The sequence below is a fragment of the Artemia sp. Qi Xiang Cuo genome, chromosome 17 (assembly GCF_049724085.1).
Source record: "Artemia sp. Qi Xiang Cuo chromosome 17, ASM4972408v1, whole genome shotgun sequence".
Lineage (NCBI taxonomy): Eukaryota > Metazoa > Arthropoda > Branchiopoda > Anostraca > Artemiidae > Artemia > Artemia sp. Qi Xiang Cuo.
Window position 1 is genome coordinate 31283986 of NC_142810.1, and position 20756 is coordinate 31304741.

The 20756-nt window shown below is 36.7% G+C and overlaps 1 protein-coding gene and 1 non-coding gene across 2 annotated transcripts in view; both read right to left on the reverse strand.

Moving 5' to 3' along the window:
• The window catches only part of LOC148942102 (Na(+)/citrate cotransporter-like), a 160089-nt gene that overhangs the window by 36233 nt on the left and 103100 nt on the right, over positions 1 to 20756 (reverse strand). The window lies entirely within an intron of this gene.
• Positions 10231 to 10313, reverse strand: TRNAL-UAA (transfer RNA leucine (anticodon UAA)). Its single transcript has one exon. It is a non-coding gene; the product is annotated as a tRNA-Leu (tRNA).

Here is a 20756-nt window from a genome sequence, read left to right on the forward strand (position 1 = left end):
TAGACATTAAATTCTGATGTTTCTTAGTTTTTAACCAGCTCTATACTTTCAATATTCAAATAGTTCTAAGGGATCAAGCTGGTGCTTGTCACTTACAGCAGCAGAAATAAAATAAACTGCACACGTAGATTAAACAAAGACAACATTCAGGATCAAATCTCTATACCAGAAATAAGTAGTGAATACCCACGACATTAAGTCAAAATTCTATGTTTCTTAGATTTTACAGTTCAGCAACAACATATTCAGTTATAATGTATATACAATATTTTAAATTAGAGACAGGCCAGAGCCTGAAACTAGAACTGGTAGTGGAGCAGCTTAGTCTTATTTAAATATGATGCAGTAGTTGCTAGATAATCGTGGTTATACAACTTTTAACCAAACGCCAAACTTCTAAAAGTGGGAAAACAACGTATTCTTCCAATGCTGTATGGCCAGGTGCCATAGATTATTCCTGAAAGCTATGCCAAAGCAATCTAGAGGCTGTGGAAGAGCTTGCTGGTCCCAAAAAGTGTTGAGACGTGTCGAAGAAAAAAATTAACTGTAAGGCTGCTGGACGAACCAGAGTCAACGCTGTAGCGTTGCCTATATTAAAGGCCATATGGATCCAATGTTTTATTATTATTTATTATTTTTTTTTTCCCAGAGGCACTTCATACGGAAGGGGTCGTCGTAAAAACTTCAAAAAGGGGGCTCATTCGATTGAAAATCGAGAGTTCTAGTGCCCTTTTTAATAGTCGAAAATGATTGGAGGGCAACTAGCCCTCCAATTGTGTGCAGCGGAGTTCATTTCCAGATAGAAAATATGTTTTTGAGGAGGACACTCCCCCACAACGCACAGAACAAGGGTTTTAAGTTATGCCCTGGGGGCAAATAAGGTTTTATAGAAGGCGTTGAAAAAAATGAGCCAAAACAGACTCATTCGATTGGAAATTCCAAGGGCTAGTGCCTTTTTTAATTGTCGAAAGTGATTGGAGGGCAACTAGCCCCCCCCCCACCCCCATCATTTTCCCAAACACATCCAATCAAAAATTTGCGATAGCCATTTTGTTCAGCGTAGTTGATTTCAAGATAGAAAATATGTTTTTGAGGAGGACACTCCCCCACAACTCTCAGGGCAAGGGTTTTAAGTTAAGCCCTGGGGGCAAATAAGGTTTTTATAGAAGGCGTTGTCGTAGAAACTTCAAAAAAGGCTCATTCTATTGGAAATTCAAAGGGATAGTGTCCTTTTTAATAGTCGAAAGTGATTGGAGGGGAACTAGCCCCCCGACCCATAATTCCCCCAAACACATCCAATCAAAATTTTTAGATATCCATTTTGTTCAGCGTAGTTGATTTTCACATAGAAAAATATGTTTTTGAGGACACTCCCCCAAAACCTCAAGGTAAGGGTTTTAAGGTATGCCCTGGGGGAATATAAGGTTTTTGTAGAAGCCGTTGTGGTAGAAACTTCAAAAAAAGGCTCATTCGATTAGAAATGCAAAGGGATAGTGGCCTTTTTAATAGTCGAGAGTGATTTGAGGGCAACTAGCCCCCCACCCCGCCCATCATCCCTAAACACATCCAATCAAAATTTTCAGATAGCCATTTTGTGCAGCGTAGTTGATTTCTAGATAGAAAATATGTTTTTGAGGAGGACACTCCCCCACAACTTTCAGGGCAAGGGTTTTAAGTTATGCCCTGGGGGCATATAAGGTTTTTATAGAAGGCATTGTGGTAGAAACTTCAAAAAAGGCTCATTCGTTTGGACATTCAAAGGGATAGTGTTCATTTTAATAGTCGAAAGTGATTGGAGGGTCACTAGCCCCCCCCCCCCCCACGCCCATTATTCCCCCAAAAACATCCAATCAAAATTTTGAGATTGCCATTTTGTTCAGCGTAGTTGATTTCCAAATAGAAAATATGTTTTTAAGGAGGACACTCCCCCACAACCCTCAAGGCAAGGGTTTTAAGTTATACCTTTGGGGCATATAAGGTTTTTATAGAAGGCGGTGTCGTATAAACTTCAAAAAAGTCTCATTCGATTGGAAATTTAAAGGGCTAGTGCTCTTTTTAATAGTCAACAGTGATTTGAGGGCAACTAACCACCCTCTCCCGTTCACCTTTTCCCCAAACACATCCAATTAAAATTTTGAGACAGCCATTTTATTAAACGTAGTTTTAAGTGCTGGAAATTAGGTCTTGGAGGATGACAACTCCCCCAAGGCCCTCAGGGCAAGGGTTGTAATTTAAGGATTCTCCGAATCCTTCATATTATTTCTTATGGAAGGGATGCTCGTGTAAACTTTAGAGAGGGCTCATTTTATTGGAAATTTAAAGTTCTTTTTCCTTTTTTAAGAGTCAAAAGAGATTGGAGGGCAATTAGCCCCCCCCCCCCCCTTCGCTCCTCTGCGCCCTAAACGCATCAGATAAAAATTTTGACATAGAAATTTTGTTAAAATAGTTCAAAGTTCTGATAACAAAAAAACTCTGGTGTCGACACAGGCCACCAGGGCCCGGGGGTAGGCGTTGTAAGTTATGCCCTGGGGGCATATAAACAATCAAACAATCATTAAATAAACAATAATGTAAACAAACATACAATAGATATTAATGTAAATTAATCAATAAATTCAGTTTTTAAATTAATTTTCTTATAATACTAAGTTTTAGACAAAGAAAACTACAGGTCGAAAATCATTGGAGAGCAAAAAGCCCCCCCCCCCCACGCCCATCATCCCCAAAAACATCCAATCAAAATTTTTAAATAGCCATTTTGTGCAGCGTAATTGATTTCCAGATAAAAATACGTTTTTGAGGAGGACACTCCCCCACAACCATCAGGGCAAGGGTTTTAAGTTATACCCTGGGGAATATGAGGTTTTTATAGAAGGCGTTGTCGTAGAAACTTCTAAAAAGGCTCATGCGATTGGAAATTCAAAGGGATAGTGCCCTTTTTAATAGTCGAAATTGTCGAAATCAGTCTTCAACCAGAGTTCAACCTCTTAACACCTATTTGGTTTATGCCTTTCTGCATTAAACTCAGTTAATTCAGTGACATAGTTGATTAACTGTAACCTTACTTCCGGATTGTGCCACCAGCCATCAGGTGAATTGAACTTTTTAACCCTTTATATTAACCAACCAAATGATTAAAGGACAACCAATTCAGTGACAAAGTTGACTAACTGTGACCTAACTTCCGGATTTTGTCACCAGCCATCAGGTGAATTGAATTTTTTTGACCCTTTATATTAATCAACCAAATGACTAAAGGACAACCAAAGGACTTTGAGAGTGTGTCCTGAGTGTAGATTAAGGGCAACAATCGATTGTCTGGTATGTAGTACATGCAACTCTTCCATTCATGAGCAATATGCAGGGATAGAACGTTTCCAGTGGAATAAGAACTGGTTATGTTTGGATTGTTTCTCGAAACAAAACATCACCAAAAATCAAGAATATACCACCCCTAATTCTTCGAAAGCTAATGATACCCCACGACGCCGATTGTCAGGAATAAATTCTTCAAAAGGTAGTGATACCCCACGACGCCGATTGTCAGAAATAAATTCTTCCTTGAAGGAAATTTTAGATGATATCAGGTCGTCCCCCTTTGCCCCGCCTTGCCAAAGGGATTGTAAAGGTTTCATTGCAGCCCAAAGCGAGTGTCAGACTACTCCCCTACCAGTATTAACGAGTATTGCCAGTTGCCAGACTGATTTTCTGCTAGAAACTAAAGATGCCAGTACCCAGACGGATTTTGAATATAATTGTGAGCCTTCTAATGATGCCTCCTGCCAGACTGAAAATTTCCCTTGTGGCAATTGTGATTCCAGCCCCCTATGTGACCCTTCCCTCCCTTTTAGTGCTAAAAAAAAAACTCGATTTCGTTACCAACGAAATTTGTACTTTCATTGATCTTAGGGGGAATATAATTAAGAACACACTTAAGCCTGTGAATACGAATAAAAAAAAAAACGGCAATTTGAAACCAACTGCAATTCAATCCACAAGCAACAATTCCCAACACATGAACATTAATGAAGCAAGTGTCAACTCAAATAATAATAATAATAATAATGTATTATTAAAGCTTTTTTACAGCCATATACAAAACAAAAAAGAAAAGAAAAAGGATAAATAAAATGAAGACATACTAAAATCACTATCCTCTTAATCAGCATTCATACCTTTCAATGCAAAATTTACCACACTTACTACTGTCTATGGTGAATCTGAACTTAAAATCCTCCGAAGTAGCCAATCATTACCCTCTTTCAAAATTTCTCCCCTTATGTGAGAAAGCCGCCGGCATCGCAGGAGGAAATGACCCAGCCCAAAACCAATCTCACCACATTTTAGACAAGTACGCTGCGTTTCCGGACCTTCTCTATTTTTCCAAACTTCTTTTCCTTGTATTGGTATACAATTGGCTCGAAGCTGAATCCACGTTTTCATATACTTACTAGGTAATCCCAGCTTCAAATATGTCTCCTGAGTAGTATGTTACCTTATATTTCTAATACTTTATGTTCCATCCTGTTTTATTTGCGGCCTTTATGTTCCTTCCGGTTTTTCTGGTAGTCCTATTCTACTGGTCATTACAGTCTTTCTTTGTCAAAAGATTTACGCAATTTCAAAGTTCAATGTCTTTTTTTTAGTGATAAACCAAAACCAGCATGTCTTGTTTCGTTGTTATGCAATTATTTTTTGTATATATTCGGGTTTCAAATTAGATTCTTCAACAGTTTTGAATAGTTTATTCAACTTAACACTACTGACAATTTTTGTAAACATTTACATAGAAAATGGATAATTCTAAGCAATTTCTGGTGAGTAAAATTTTCTCATTATTATAATAAAAAGAAATTGTCTTGTCATTAAGTTAAGGAAGAAATTCTTTCCTTACACTGTGTGGTTACCTCTTTTAAAAATTTTTGACTACTTAAGACAGACACTAGAGCTATGGGTACCTATTCACTTAGAAGCCTATTGTTTAGGAGCTGAAACCTCTACATAGTTCTCTTATAGGCTGAAATTTACGGTGCCGGGGTTAGAATAAAATGTTGATTCTTTTAATGTATTAATTGTTACAAAAGCTTCCTTTTTAGAGTTTCGGTTTGTTCCTTACTTATAGTTCGTTACCATGTACTGCTGGAAAATGTATTTCAGTGATATTTTAGATCATAGTAGCCTAATGATGCTTTTAGTCTTTAGAAGAAGAACCAAAACAATTTAGAATCTATTACGACTTCTTTCATCTTCGATAAATGCGTGGATAAAAATTCTAATTGGCATTTTTTGTTTTTAATTCACAAAAGGGTTGGTTTAAGTTTTCTTTTACAAGATACTCAGGCAGGAAGGATGGGGTACATAAACAGGGAGTAGGGCTCATGAAAACTTACATATGAAAACTTAAATAATGTGTGGTTTTTTTTCATAGAAATGCATGATAAGCATTACTTTATATACCGCTATTAACAAAAAAAAAAACCAATAAACAAATTAGCGGTATATAAAGGAATGCTTATCACGCATTTCTATAAAAAAAATAACTACATACGTGATTAATCTTACAAGTTAAATGGTACCTCGGTAATTTGGGGTTAGAATAAAATGTTGATTCTTTTAATGTATTAATTGTTACAAAAGCTTCCTTTTTAGAGTTTCGGTTTCTATTAAACTGATTTGTTCCTTACTTATATTTAGTTACCTTGTAATGCTAGAAAATGCATTTCAGTGATATTTTAGATCATAGTAGCCTAATGATGCTTTTAGTCTTTAGAAGAAGAACCAAAACAATTTAGAATCTATGTTGCTTACCTTAGTTTAAGAGTTGAAAATCATTCTAAAAAATCTAAATTTGTAACAATGAGTATTTTTATTTTGATAATAAAGGAAAATATAAATATTTATTTAATTGAAAAAAAAAATGTTTTACACTACTTTAGATGCCTAACATAAACTTAATTATTTTCAAAACCCAAAATACATTTTTTTTTCATGCTAAATTTTTGCCTTTTTTTTAAAGGGAGAAGATACTTGCTATAATGCCCCTCTGGAAAAGAAGGTGAGATGGAGCGAACCTGCACTTATGCAAGCCACAAGGGCATCTTTTATCAAATGCGCTGTTAGAATTACACATGACCTTAACCGGCCATTAGCCGTGAATCTTTTAATGCCAGGTTCCTCTGACGCCAGTGTTAGCTCCACGCAAGTTGGAAGGAACTTGAAGAGAGAATGGACTGCTTCTCATAATGCCTCAGCTCAGCCTACTGAAGATTGTGAGCTTGACCCCCTTCATGTTTTGCCAAGGAGTTCAGATATAGAAGCCCAGTCAGAATTTGTAAGTAAATACAAATTTTTTTTTTATATCCTTATTTTCAAAAATAAGGTAAATTTTCTCAGGCGCATAGCTTTCTATGATTAAAACTTAAAATTTGTTTATAAAATTTTTAATTCTCTTTAATTAACAAAATTATTTTTATATAAATTAATTCTTAACACTAATTTCTATAAAAAAAAAACAAAAAAAACCTTACCTTTTAACTTCTAACCAAGACGAATTATATTGAAATAATTAAAATATTACTTTTAAACCAAAAACTAACTATTTGAAAAAAAACAAAAAAAAACGATTTGCTATTTAACAGTTGACAAGCCCTCTTAAACTGGTATTTTTGCGCTAAACCATTTGCGCGCATCCGCTCCTTATCAGATCTCCCATCGCTTTTTAATCCACTTTGAATTGCACCAAACTTATGTTAATTTCTGCTCGTTTTGGGTTTTGATTCGATTATTTCCTACATTCTTTACAGTCTCATGAAATGTAATTAAAAAAATATAAAATATTTTTCAACTAAAGTAAGTAGCAATTTTAAAACTCATAACAGATTTTATGTAAAAATTTGGAAAAAAAAGCCAACTTCACAATAAAGAGTAAGGAGTTAAGGATGAGACAGACTTTTGATCTTTTACATAATTAAAAAAATAAAAACGGGGGGGCGGGGGGGTAATTTTTAAAGGGTTTGAGTGATAAAGGGGTTAATTTAAATAGGTATAAATTGCACGAAGGTTCAGATGCATGGGGATTAACTTTATTAGGGTTCAGTTACACGGGGATTCAGTTACAATGGAACCCACACAAAAAACAATGGGTGCAGTTACAATTTCTTGATTTTTCAAAGTTCATTTTGAATTTCTTTCGTTGAAATGCAAGAGTTGGAATATTTCAGTAGTGTTTGGTTGTGGTTTACCTTGTCACAGTTACATTTTCTTGATTGTTCACTGTTGAGTTTGTTTTTAGTTTGTTGCATTTCCCTATTTTGAATATTTCAGTAGTGTGTAGTGGCGGTGTAACGTGTCACACTTAAATTGTATTGATGTTACTATGATATTTTTGATTTCATTTCTATGAAATGCAAGAGTTGGAATATTTCAGTAGTGTTTGGTTGTGGTTTACCTTGTCACAGTTACATTTTCTTGATTTTTCAAAGTTCATTTTGAATTTCTTTCGTTGAAATGCAAGAGTTGGAATATTTCAGTAGTGTTTGGTTGTGGTTTACCTTGTCACAGTTACATTTTGTTGATTTGTGATATTTTACTTTGAATTTCTTTCGTTGAAATGCAAGAGTTGGAATATTTCAGTAGTGTTTGGTTGTGGTTTACCTTGTCACAGTTACATTTTCTTGATTTTTCAAAGTTGATTTTAATTTCTTTCATTGAAATGCAAGTGTTGGAATATTTCTGTAGTGTTTTGTTGTGGTTTACCTTGTGACAGTTACATTTTCTTGATTTTTCAAATTTCATTTTTAATTTTTTTCGTTGAAATGAAAGAGTTGGAATATTTCAGTAGTTTCTGGCTGTGGTTTACCTTGTCACAGTTACATTTTCCTGAATTTTCAAAGTTCATTTTGAATTTCTTTCGTTGAAATGCAAGAGTTGGAATATTTCAGTAGTGGTTGGTTGTGGTTTACCTTTTCACAGTTTCATTCTCTTGATTGTTCAAAGTTCACTCTGAATTTCTTTCGTTGAAATGTAAGAGTTGGAATATTTCAGTAGTGTTTGGTTATGGTTTACCTTGTCACAGTTACATTTTCTTGATTTTTCAAAGTTCATTTTGAATTTCTTTCGTTGAAATGCAAGATATGGAATCTTTCAGTAGTGTTTGGTTATGGTTTAGCTTGTCACAGTTACATTTTTTTTATTTTTCGAAGATCATTTGAATTTCTTTCGTTGAAATGTAAGAGTTGGAATATTTCAGTAGTGTTTGGTTTTGTTTTACCTTGACAAAGTTATATTTTTTTGATTTTTCAAAGTTCATTTTGAATTTCTTTAATTGAAAAGAAAGAGTTGGAATATTTCAGTAGTGTTTGGTTGTGGTTTACCTTATCACAGTTACATTTTCTTGATTTTTCAAAGTTCATTTTGAATTTCTTTCCTTGAAATGCAAGAGTTGGAATATTTCAGTAGTGTATGGTTGTGGTTTACCTTGTCACAGTTACATTTTCTTGATTTTTCAAAGTTCATTTTGAATTTCACACACAGATACGAAACACACATAGAGACAACACACACATAGAAACAACACACACACACACAGAGACAATATCCACACAGAGACGACACACACAAAGAGACGACTTACACATAGATACGACACACACACACAGAGAAGGCAAACTCACACAGTCTACACACATAGAGACGACACACACACAGAGACGACAAAGATAAAGTGACGACTTACACAGAGAGACGACACACACACAGAGACGACAAACACACAGAGACGACACACATAGAGAGACGACACACACACAGAGAGACGAAAAACACACACACAGATACTAAAAACACAAAGCGACGACACACACACACAGAGGACAAACACACATAAACGACATACACAAAGAGTCGAATCACACACAGAGATCACAAACACACAGAAACGACACATAGAGACGAAAAATGCACAGAGACGATACACACAAACAGAGTCAACACACACAGAGAGACGAGACACACACACACAGAAATGACAAACACACATAGAGATGACACACACAAAGAGACGTCACACACACACAGATACGACACACACAGAGGGACAACACACACATAGAGACAACACACACACACACAGACAACATCCACACAGAGACGACAAAAACACACACACAGAGACGACACACACACAGAGACGACACACACAAATTGACGACTTACACATAGAGACGACACACCCACAGAGCCGACCAGCACACAGAAACCACACACACACACACATACACAGAGACGACACACACATAGAGACAACACAGACACAGAGACGACACACACACACAGAGACGACAACACATAGAGATACGACACTAACACAGAGACGACAAACACACAGAGACAACACACACACACAGATACTACACACACACAGAGACGACACATGCACAGAGACGACACACACACACAGAGTCCACTCACACACAGAGAGGACAAACACACAGAGACGAATCACACACAGAGAGGACAAACACACGGAAACGACACATAGAGACGACACATGGACAGAGACGATACACACCCAGAGTCAACAAACACAGAGAGACGAGACATTGCGTATCTGATGAAATAATTTAGGTCTTATGATCAATTTAATTTTTTTTTTTTAATAAAGTAGTTTTTTTTTAGTAAAGACACTCATAACAACACGCACACAGAGAGAACACACACACACACACAGATACGAAACACACATAGAGACTACACATGCATAGAGACAACACACACACACACACACAGAGACGACACCCATACAGAGACGACACACACAGATACGAAACACACATATAGACGACACATGCATAGAGACAACACACACACACACACACAGAGACGACACCCATACAGAGAAGACACACACACACAGAGACGCCATACTCAAAGTGACTACTTACACATAGAGACTACAAACATATACACACACACACACACATAGAAGACATACTCAAAGTGACGACACACATGGAGACGACACACACACACACACACACAGAAGACAAACACACTGAGACAACACACACACAAAGAGACGACACACACACACACACACAGATACAAAACAGACAACGAGACGACACACGCACAGAGACGACACACACACACAGAGCCAACTCACGCACAGAGAGGACAAGCTCTTGGTCAGAAATAGAGGCTGTTTCCAAAGATTTAGAATAAGAAAAAAATTGTCAGGTGTGGGACTCGAACCCACGACCCCATATGGGGACCAGATCTTAAGTCTAGCGCCTTAACCACTCGGCCAACCTGACTTGTAAACAATTCTTGATCATATTCATATTGTAATTCAGTTTCATTGGTAAAGTTCAGAATTGAGCTAACTTTTTCTCTTCTCTAAGAAAATTCAGAACCTCGTCTAAATTAACCTTAAAAAAAAAAAAAATGAAATAAAGCTATGGCGACTTTGCATATTTTATTAAAAATATCCGACAAAGCACTGGAGGGGTGCATTCCTGTCGACTTTTGGAGGATGTTTCCTCATTTTTCGATAATCAGGCAATTTTCTCAAGCTCTTTTCTCAAGGTCATAGCTTTTGAGTGACAACACTAAAATCAAAACTTAAACGGTCAGAAATAGAGGCTGTTTCCAAAGATTTAGAATAAGAAAAAATTGTCAGGTGTGGGACTCGAACCCACGACCCCATATGGAGACCAGATCCTAAGTCTAGCGCCTTAACCACTCGGCCAACCCGACTTGTAAACAATTCTTGATCATATTCATATTGTAATTCAGTTTCATTGGTAAAGTTCAGAATTGAGCTAACTTTTTTCTCTTCTTTAAGAAAATTCAGAAGAGAATTTGAAAATTTTGCACTTTTCTAGTTTTTTTTTATTTAATCTATTAAAGGCCCTAACAATTTAGGTTCTGCATAAATCCTTTTACAGAAGTTATTAAGTGAAATCACAAGACATGATGAGAGAAAAAAAAGTACATAAGAAAAAAAAAATGTCAGGTGTGGGGTTCGAACCCACGACCACGTATGGGGACCAGATCTTGAGTCTAGCGCCTTAACCACTCGGCCAACCTGACTTGTAAACAATTCCTGATCATATTCATATTGTAATTCAGTTTCTTGCCTTTCCTTGGCACCTTTCCAAACGAGCGGGGATTCCCCACTGATTCCTACACATTGCAAAAAAGTGACCAGCACGAAAACTCCACGTTTTCAACCAGACTTGTTTTTGACACGACACACAAACAGAGTCATAGTGAGAGAGATATCCAAAAGTTGGGTTAATCTAGGTTCACTTAGAGTGGCGCGCCACTCTAAGTGAACCTAGATTAACCCAACTTTTTGGATATCTCTCTCACTATGACTCTGTTCCAATATGAACAGAGTCATGTTCCAATATGACTCTGTTCCAATGTGAGATATCCAAAAAGTTGGGTTAATCTAGGTTCACTTAGAGTGGCTCGCCACTCTAAGTGAACCTAGATTAACCCAACTTTTGGATATCTCTCTCACTATGACTCTGTTTGTGTGTCGTGTCAAAAACAAGTCTGGTTGAAAACGTGGAGTTTTCGTGCTGGTCACTTTTTGCAATGTGTAGGAATCAGTGGGGAATCCCCGCTCGTTTGGAAAGGTGCCAAGGAAAGGCAAGAAACTGAATTACAATAAGAATATGATCAGGAATTGTTTACAAGTCAGGTTGGCCGAGTGGTTAAGGCACTAGACTCAAGATCTGGTCCCCATATGGGGTCGTGGGTTCGAACCCCACACATGACAATTTTTTTTTATTATGTACTTTTTTTATTTCATAATGTCTTGTGATTTAACTAAATAACTTCTGTAATAGGATTTATGCAGAACCTAAATTGTTAGGGGCTTTAATAGATTAAATAGAAAAAAACTAGAAAAGTGCAAAATGTTCAAATTCTCTTCCGAATTTTCTTAAAGAAGAGAAAAAAGTTAGCTCAATTTTGAACTTTACCAATGAAACTGAATTACAATATTAATATGATCAAGAATTGTTTACAAGTCGGGTTGGCCGAGTGGCTAAGGCGCTAGACTTAGGATCTGGTCCCCATATGGGGTCGTGGGTTCGAGTCCCACACCTGACAATTTTTTCTTATTCTAAATCTTTGGAAACAGCCTCTATTTCTGACCGTTTAAGTTTTGATGTTAGTGTTGTCACTCAAAAGCTATGACCTTGAGAAAAGAGCTTGAGAAAATTGCCTGATTATCGAAAAATGAGGAAACATCCTCCAAAAGTCGACAGGAATGCACCCCTCCAGTGCTTTGTCGGATATGTTGAATAAAATATGCAAAGTCGCCATAGCTTTATTTCATTTTTTTTTTTAAGGTTAATTTAGACGAGGTTCTGAATTTTCTTAGAGAAGAGAAAAAGTTAGCTCAATTCTGAACTTTACCAATGAAACTGAATTACAATATGAATATGATCAAGAATTGTTTACAAGTCAGGTTGGCCGAGAGGTTAAGGCACTAGACTTAAGATCTGGTCCCCATATGGGGTCGTGGGTTCGAGTCCCACACCTGACATTTTTTTTCTTATTCTAAATCTTTGGAAACAGCCTCTATTTCTGACCAAGAGCTTGTCCTCTCTGTGCGTGAGTTGGCTCTGTGTGTGTGTGTGTCGTCTCTTTGTGTGTTTCGTGTCTGTGTGTGTGTGTGTGTGTGTGTCGTCTCTTTGTGTGTGTGTGTTGTCTCCGTGTGTTTGTCATCTGTGTGTGTGTGTGTGTGTGTCGTCTCTATGTGTCTCGTCTCTGTGTGTTTGTCGTCTCTGTGTGTGTGTGTGTGTATATGTTTGTCGTCTCTATGTGTAAGTCGTCACTTTGAGTATGTCGTCTCTGTGTGTGTGTGTGGTCTCTGTATGGGTGTCGTCTCTGTGTGTGTGTGTGTGTGTGTGTGTGTTGTCTCTCTGCGTGTGTCGTCTGTATGTGTGTTTAGTATCTGTGTGTGTCGTATCTGTTTGGGTGTCGTCTCTGTGTGTGTGTGTGTGTTGTCTCTATGCAAGTGTAGTCTCTTTGTGTGTTTCGTATCTGTGTGTGTGTGTTCTCTCTGTGTGCGTGTTGTTATGAGTGTCCTTACTAAAAAAACTACTTTATTAAAAAAAATAAATTAAATTGATCAAAAGACCTAAATTATTTCATCAGATACGCCATGTCTCGTCTCTGTGTGTGTTGACTCTGTGTGTGTGTGTCGTCTTTGTCCAGGTATCGTCTCTATGTTTCATTTCTGTGTGTTTGTCCTCTCTGTGTGTGATTCGTCTCTTTGTGTATGTCGTCTCTGTGTGTTTGTCCTCTCTCTGTGTGTGTGGAGTCTGTGTGTGTGTGTCATCTCTGTGAATGTGTTGTCTCTGGGGGTGTGTCGGATATGTGTGTGTGTGTTGTCTATGTGTGTGTGTTTTATTTTTGTGCGTGTCGTCTATCTATGTGTTGTATTCTCTGTTTGTGAGTGTCGTCTAGGTGTCTGTGGGCTCAAGAGGGGTGTGTCTGCTCTCGGTTGGTGTGTTTGTCGTGTCTTGTGACGTGTTGGCTCTGTGTGAGTGTCAATTGTATGTATAATTCATGGCTTTTTTTGGGCCGTCTGCGTGGTTGCTTCGTCCCTGTGTGTGTGTTTGTGTCGTCTCTTGGGGTAGGGTTTCTGTGTGTGTGTGTGTTGTCTAGATTTTTGTGTGGTACATCTGGATGTTTGTTCTCTGGGTGTGTGTGTCGTCTCTTTGTGTGTGTCATCTCTATGTGTGTGTGTCATTTCTGTGTGTGTGTGTCTCGTCTCTCTGTGTATGTTGACTCTGTGTGTGTGGATCGTCTCTGTGCATGTGTCGTCTCTATGTGTCGTTTCTGTGTGTTTGTCCTCTCAGTGTGTGATTCGTCTCTTTGTGTCTGTCGTCTCTGTGTGTTTGTCCTCTGTGTGTGTGAGTGGACTCTGTGTGTGTGTGTAGTCTCTGTGGGTGTTTTGTATATGTGTGTCTGTCATCTCTATGTCTGTGTTGTCTCTATGTGTGTGTCGTCTCTGTGTGTGTCTGTCGTTTCTGTGTGTTTGTCCTCTCTGTGCGTGTGTCGTCGCTTTGTGTGTTTCGTATCTGTGTGTTTGTCGTCTCTGTGTGCGTGTCGTCTCTCTATGTGTGTCATCTCTTTGTGTTTGTCGTCTCTGTGTGTTTATAGTCTCTCTGTGTAAGTAGTCACTTTGAGTGTGTCGTTTCTGTGTGCGTGTATTATCTATATGTGTGTCGTCTCTGTGTGTTTGTCGTCTCTGTGTGTGTGTGTCGTCTCTATGTGTAAGTCGTCACTTTGAGTGTGTCGTCTCTGTGTGTGTGTGTCGTCTCTGTGTGTATGTTGTCTGTGTGTGTGTGTGTATGGGTTGTCTCTATGTGTGTGTCGTCTCTATGTGTGTTTCGTATCTGTGTGTGAAATTCAAAATGAACTTTGAAAAATCAAGAAAATGTAACTATGACAAGGTAAACCACAACCATACACTACTGAAATATTCCAACTCTTGCATTTCAACGAAAGAAATTCAAAATGAACTTTGAAAAATCAAGAAAATGTAACTATGACAAGGTAAACCACAACCAAACACAACTGAAATATTCCAACTCTTGCATTTCAATGAAAGAAATTCAAAATGAACTTTGAAAAATCAAGAAAATGTAACTTTGACATGGTAAACCACAGCCAAACACTACTGAAATATTCCAACTCTTGCATTTCAACGAAAGAAATTCAAATGAACTTTGAAAAATCAAGAAAATGTAACTGTGACAAGGTAAACCATAACAAAACACAACTGAATTAATCCAACTCTTGCATTTCAACGAAAGAAAATCAAAAAGAAATTTTAAAAATCAAGAAAATGAAAATGAGACAAGGAAAAACAAAAACAAAAACTAATGAAAAATAAAAGATATTGCATTTCAACGAAAGAAATTCAAAATGAACTTTGAAAAATCAAGAAAATGTAACTGTGACAAGGTAAACCACAACCAAACACTACTGAAACACTACTGAACAACTCTTGCATTTCAACGAAAGAAATTCAAAATGAACTTTGAAAAATCAGGAAAATGTAATTGTGACAAGGTAAACCACAACCAAACACTACTGAAATATTCCAACTTTGCATTTCAACGAAAGAAATTCAAAATGAACTTTGAAAAATCAAGAAAATGTAACTGCCCCCATTGTTTTTTGTGTGGGTTCCATTGTAACTGAATCCCCGTCTAACTGAACCCCAAGCAAGTGAATCCCCATGCATCTGAACCTTCGTGCAAGTGAGACCTCTTTAAATGAACCCCTGTATAACCGAAACCCTGTACAACTGAACCCCCCCCCCCCGTTTTTATTTATTTAATTATGTAAAAGATCAAAAGTCTGTCTCATCCTTAGCTCCTTACTCTTTATGGTGAAGTTGGCTTTTTTTTCCAAATTTTTAAAGAAAATCTGTTATGAGTTTTAAAACTTGCTCCTTACTTTAGTTGAAAAATCTTTTATATTTTTTTAATTACATTTCATGAGACTGTAAAGAATGTAGGAAATAATCGAATCAAAACCCAAAACGAGCAGAAATTAACATAAGTTTGGTGCAATTCAAAGCGGATTAAAAAGCGATGGGAGATCTGATAAGGAGCGGATGCGCGCAAATGGCTTAGCGCAAAAATACTAGTTTAAGAGTGCTTGTCAACTGTGAAATAGCAAATCGTTTTTTTTTTGTTTTTTTTAAAATAGTTAGTTTTTGTTTAAAAGGAATATTGGAATTATTGCATTAGAATGCATCTTGGTTAGAAGTTACAAGGTAAGGTTTTTTTTTATATATAGAAATGCGTGATAAGCATTCCTTTATATACCGCTAATTTGGTTAATGAGAGAAAAGGAAATAGTTTAGAAACAAATTTTAAGTTTTACTCATCAAAAGCTATGTGCCTGAGAAAATTTACCTTATTTTTGAAAATAGGGGTATAAAAAAAAATTATGTATATACTTACAAATTCTGACTGGGCTTCTATATCTGAACTCCTTGGCAAAACATGAAGGGGGTCAAGCTCACAATCTTCAGTAGGCTGAGCTGAGGCATTATGAGAAGCAGTCCATTCTCTCTTCAAGTTCCTTCCAACTTGCGTGGAGCTAACACTGGCGTCAGAGGACCCTGGCATTAAAAGATTCGCGGCTAATGGCCGGTCCAGGTCATGTGTAATTCTACCAGCGTATTTGATAATAGATGGCCTTGTGGCTTGCATTAGTGCAGGTTCGCTCCATCTCGCCTTCTTTTCCAGAGGGGCATTATATTACGTATCTTCTTCCTTTAAAAAAAGACAAAAATTTAGCATGAAAAAAAAATGCATTTTGTTTTTGGAAAATAATTCAGTTTATGTTAGACGTTTAAAGTAGTGTAAAACATTTTTTTTTTCAATTAAATAAGTATTTATATTTTCATTTATTATCAAAATAAAAATACTCATTGTTACAAATTTAGATTTTTTTTTTTAGAATGATTTTAAGCTCTTAAGCTAAGGTAAGCAACATAGATTCTAAATTGTTTTGGTTTTTCTTCTAAAGACTAAAATCACCATTAGTCTACTATGATCTAAAATATCACTGAAATACATTTTCCAGCAGTACATGGTAACGAACTATACGTAAGGAACAAATCATGTTAATAGTAACCAAAACTCTAAAAAGGAAGCTTTTGTAACAATTAATACATTAAAAGAATCAACATTTTATTCTAACCCCAAATTACCAAGGTACCATTTAACTTGTAAGATTAATCACATATGTAGTTCTTTTTTTTTATAGAAATGCGTGATTAGCATTCCTTTATATAACGCTAATTTGGTTAATGGTTTTTTTTTTGTTAATATCGGTATATAAAGGAATGCTTATCATGCATTTCTATAAAAAAAAACACACATTATTTAAGTTTTCATGAGCCCTACTCCCTGTTTATGTACCCCATCCTTCCTGCCTGAGTATCTTGTAAAAGAAAACTTAAACCAACCATTTTGTGAATTAAAAACAAAAAATGCCAATTAGAATTTTTATCCACGCACTTATCGAAGATGAAAGAAGTCGTAATAGATTCTAAATTGTTTTGGTTCTTCTTCTAAAGACTAAAAGCATCATTAGGCTACTATGATCTAAAATATCACTGAAATACATTTTCCAGCAGTACATGGTAACGAACTATAAGTAAGGAACAAACCGAAACTCTAAAAAGGAAGCTTTTGTAACAATTAATACATTAAAAGAATCAACATTTTATTCTAACCCCGGCACCGTAAATTTCAGCCTATAAGAGAACTATGTAGAGGTTTCAGCTCCTAAACAATAGGCTTCTAAGTGAATAGGTACCCTTAGCTCTAGTGTCTGTCTTAAGTAGTCAAAAATTTTTAAAAGAGGTAACCACACAGTGTAAGGAAAGAATTTCTTCCTTAACTTAATGACAAGACAATTTCTTTTTATTATAATAATGAGAAAATTTTACTCACCAGAAATTGCCTAGAATTATCCATTTTCTATGTAAATGTTTACAAAAAATTTCAGTAGTATTAAGTTGAATAAACTATTCAAAACTGTTGAAGAATCTAATTTGAAACCCGAATATATGCAAAAATAATTGCATAACAGCGAAACAAGACATGCTGGTTTTGATTTATCACTAAAAAAAGACATTGAACTTTGAAATTGCGTAAATCTCTTGACAAAGAAAGAGTGTAATGACCAGTAGAATAGGACTACCAGAAAAACCGGAAGGAACGTAAAGGCCGCAAATAAAACAGGATGGAACATAAAGTATTAGAAATATAAGGTAACATACTACTCTCCTGTCCATAAATCCGCTTTATATCTCTATACAAAGTAAGACTAGTCGACCTATCTAAAGCTGTCCACCAAAGTTGAATTTCCTGGTCGTGCAATCTTGCTTAGAATTCCTTTATGAAGTTTTCTTGGTCCAGTGGCCCCTGTCCTCCATTCCACGCGTCTGAAAAGCCTGTTTCCTGTAGTATTTTTCTGATCTGTGCTGTCCAAGTGGTTTTACTTTTTTGGGTGAGGAGCCAATAGCTTTTTTAAATATGAATTTAATCGGTCACCTAGTTCCAGAGGTCAGTGACAGCTTAAATGAGAACTCAATTAATATTCCAGATCCAGAGGTCAGTCACAATTTAAGTGTGAACTCAGCCAATATTCCAGTTCCAGGGGTCAGTGACAACTTGAGTATTATTAGTAAATCGGTTCCTGAAGCCAAATCAGGGAAGGAATTTTGCTACTTGTCGATTTCACTTGGCCAACAAGTGTTAAAAAAAGAGTGATTGTACCATTGTTCACCCTTGTATGTCTTTTTTTAGAACTACTGGTCACTGTAACGACAATTATTGCTCCCTTTCCCATTCCAAACCCTGCCATAAATTTCAAAGTGGCCTTTGTTTCGAGACTAAGTGCATGTTATTACATTTGAAAAACAGGGATTATCGTACTATAGCCAGGCGCAGTAAAATTTCTAAAAGTAAAATAGTTACAAGTTCTCAATCAACCCAAAAGCGGAGCCCCCTTCATTCAATTAATAAAATTAGCTCACCAGCACATGCTCTTCCTTTTTTATCCCAAATCCACCCTGCTCACTCAAAAAACTTCCACCTTTACCACCCAGAAAAAAAACTCCATATTCCCAGCAAAATCCCTTCCCTCTTAACACTCCAGTTAACCCCTCCCAAGTTGAACCCCCTGAAAAGACCACCGACTTATTCCCCTCCGTTATTGTCCAACCGCCGACCCCTGCGTTTAATCCCTCATACACACCCTACCAGGTTGAATCATATCTAAAACCTTTTGCGTTTAATAATTGTCTTGTAGTAAATCCGAATCGTTCGCACTTCCCGAAAACTGAAAACAAGTCGCACCTTCCTTATCATGCTTCGGCTGTATCCTCGCCCTCCCCTCCACCTCCAAATCCCCAAGGTAAATCCTTCTCTTACCCTACTTCTCCGCAGCATCATAATATTAAATTGAATCCCCACCCAGGAAATTCTCAAACACACCAAGTATCCCTGTCGAAATTCCCCAATCGGTTTGTTTTTCCAAAACTTTTAGTTACTAATGCCGAAAGTCATAATTTTGAAAAGCTTACTTAACTCGAGGTGCTTTCAGAATCAAATCTAATCGATAGTATAGCTATTACGGAAGTACAGTCCCACGACCCAGGGTCCCTGCGCTTGACAAATTATTCAGAGTTTATCAAACTCCGTCCTTTAGACCACCCACTTGGAAAAAAAGGTGGCGGTGTTTTGTTCTTTACTAAGAGTAACCTTTACCCAAAGGTTATTTGAGTCCCTAGTTTATCCGAGTACAATGAAATCCTCTGGCTAAGTATTAGACCAAAAGTTCTCCCTCGTCCATTTAATATTATTGCAATAGCCGTTTTCTATTACTCCCCAAATCAAAATATCGAGTCAAAACGTAAATTCATCCAGCAATTGCAGACAAGTGCTGATTTTGTTATTACTAAATACCCCAATGCTGTTTTTTTTTTTGTTGGTTATGAAAACGACATTAAAATGGATTCATTTTGCCCCTCACTTAAATTTAAGCTTTTTGTAAAAAAACCAACGACTCGGGGAAATACCTCTCTTGATGTTATTTTAACTAATATGTATAATTTTTACAACCCTCCCTCACCTCTGCTTCCACTAGGTGGGAGTTATCATCTTTCGATTCTTTTATCCCCCTCCTCAAATTTTAATCATTCTTTCTCAATAACTTATGGCAGTTATCGCCCCCTTCAAAATTCTGGTCTTCTTTCTTTTGGTATGTGGCTGAATACTGAAGATTGGTCCGATGTTTATAGTTTAAAAAATATTGATGAGAAAATGGCTTTGTTCCACAAAAAGCTAATTGACAAATATCAAATTTGCTTCCCGGAAAAAAATTTTAAAAATTGCTCCAGTGACAAACCCTTTATTAACCAAACTATAAAAACACTAATTAGAACCAAATTGAAGCTTTTCAAAAATGGTAAAACAGATGAAGCCAATAAACTAAGAAAATCAATTAAAAGAAAAATTCGCAAATTGGCACGATCGTACTACAAAAATAAGGTCGAAGTATTGTTTACTAATAAACCAAAAAACTGGTATTCTGAGGTTAAAAAGCTGTGTGGCAGGAGGCTTGAATAGCTTAACTTCACTCTACCCGAGTCTCCTGATATTACTACCAATAATCTCAATAAATTCCTCGCTTCCATGGTCCAGAGTCTTCCACCACTGTCCGACCAATTACCATCAGGAGCCCTTTCCCTATCTTTACCCACTGTTTCTCCGTCTGAGATAGAAATAAGAATTCAAAAACTAAGAAAGACAAGTATTTGTCCTTTGGATATCTCCTTTCCTCTTATTAGTGCCTTCAGCGATTTCTTGTCTAAGCCCTTGTCTTTGCTGTTTAACACGATTACTGAGTCTGGGCAAATTCCAACAATTTGGAAACAGGGTTTCATAACCCCCTTTGAAAAACAAAAACGGAAAGCTTGGTTTTGAAGGCGTCCGACCTATTACTCTTACTCCTATTTTCTCGAAACTTTATGAAGGATTACTTCCAGATTAACCACACGAAAAAATTCTACCTCATACTGTCTTAAAGCAATGCGAGAACCTAAAATCCACCTCCACTTTCTATTACCTCGTTTCTCTTCTTGATCACATCGAGAATACCCTGGAAAAGCCTAATTCCTGGCTATATTTAATTTC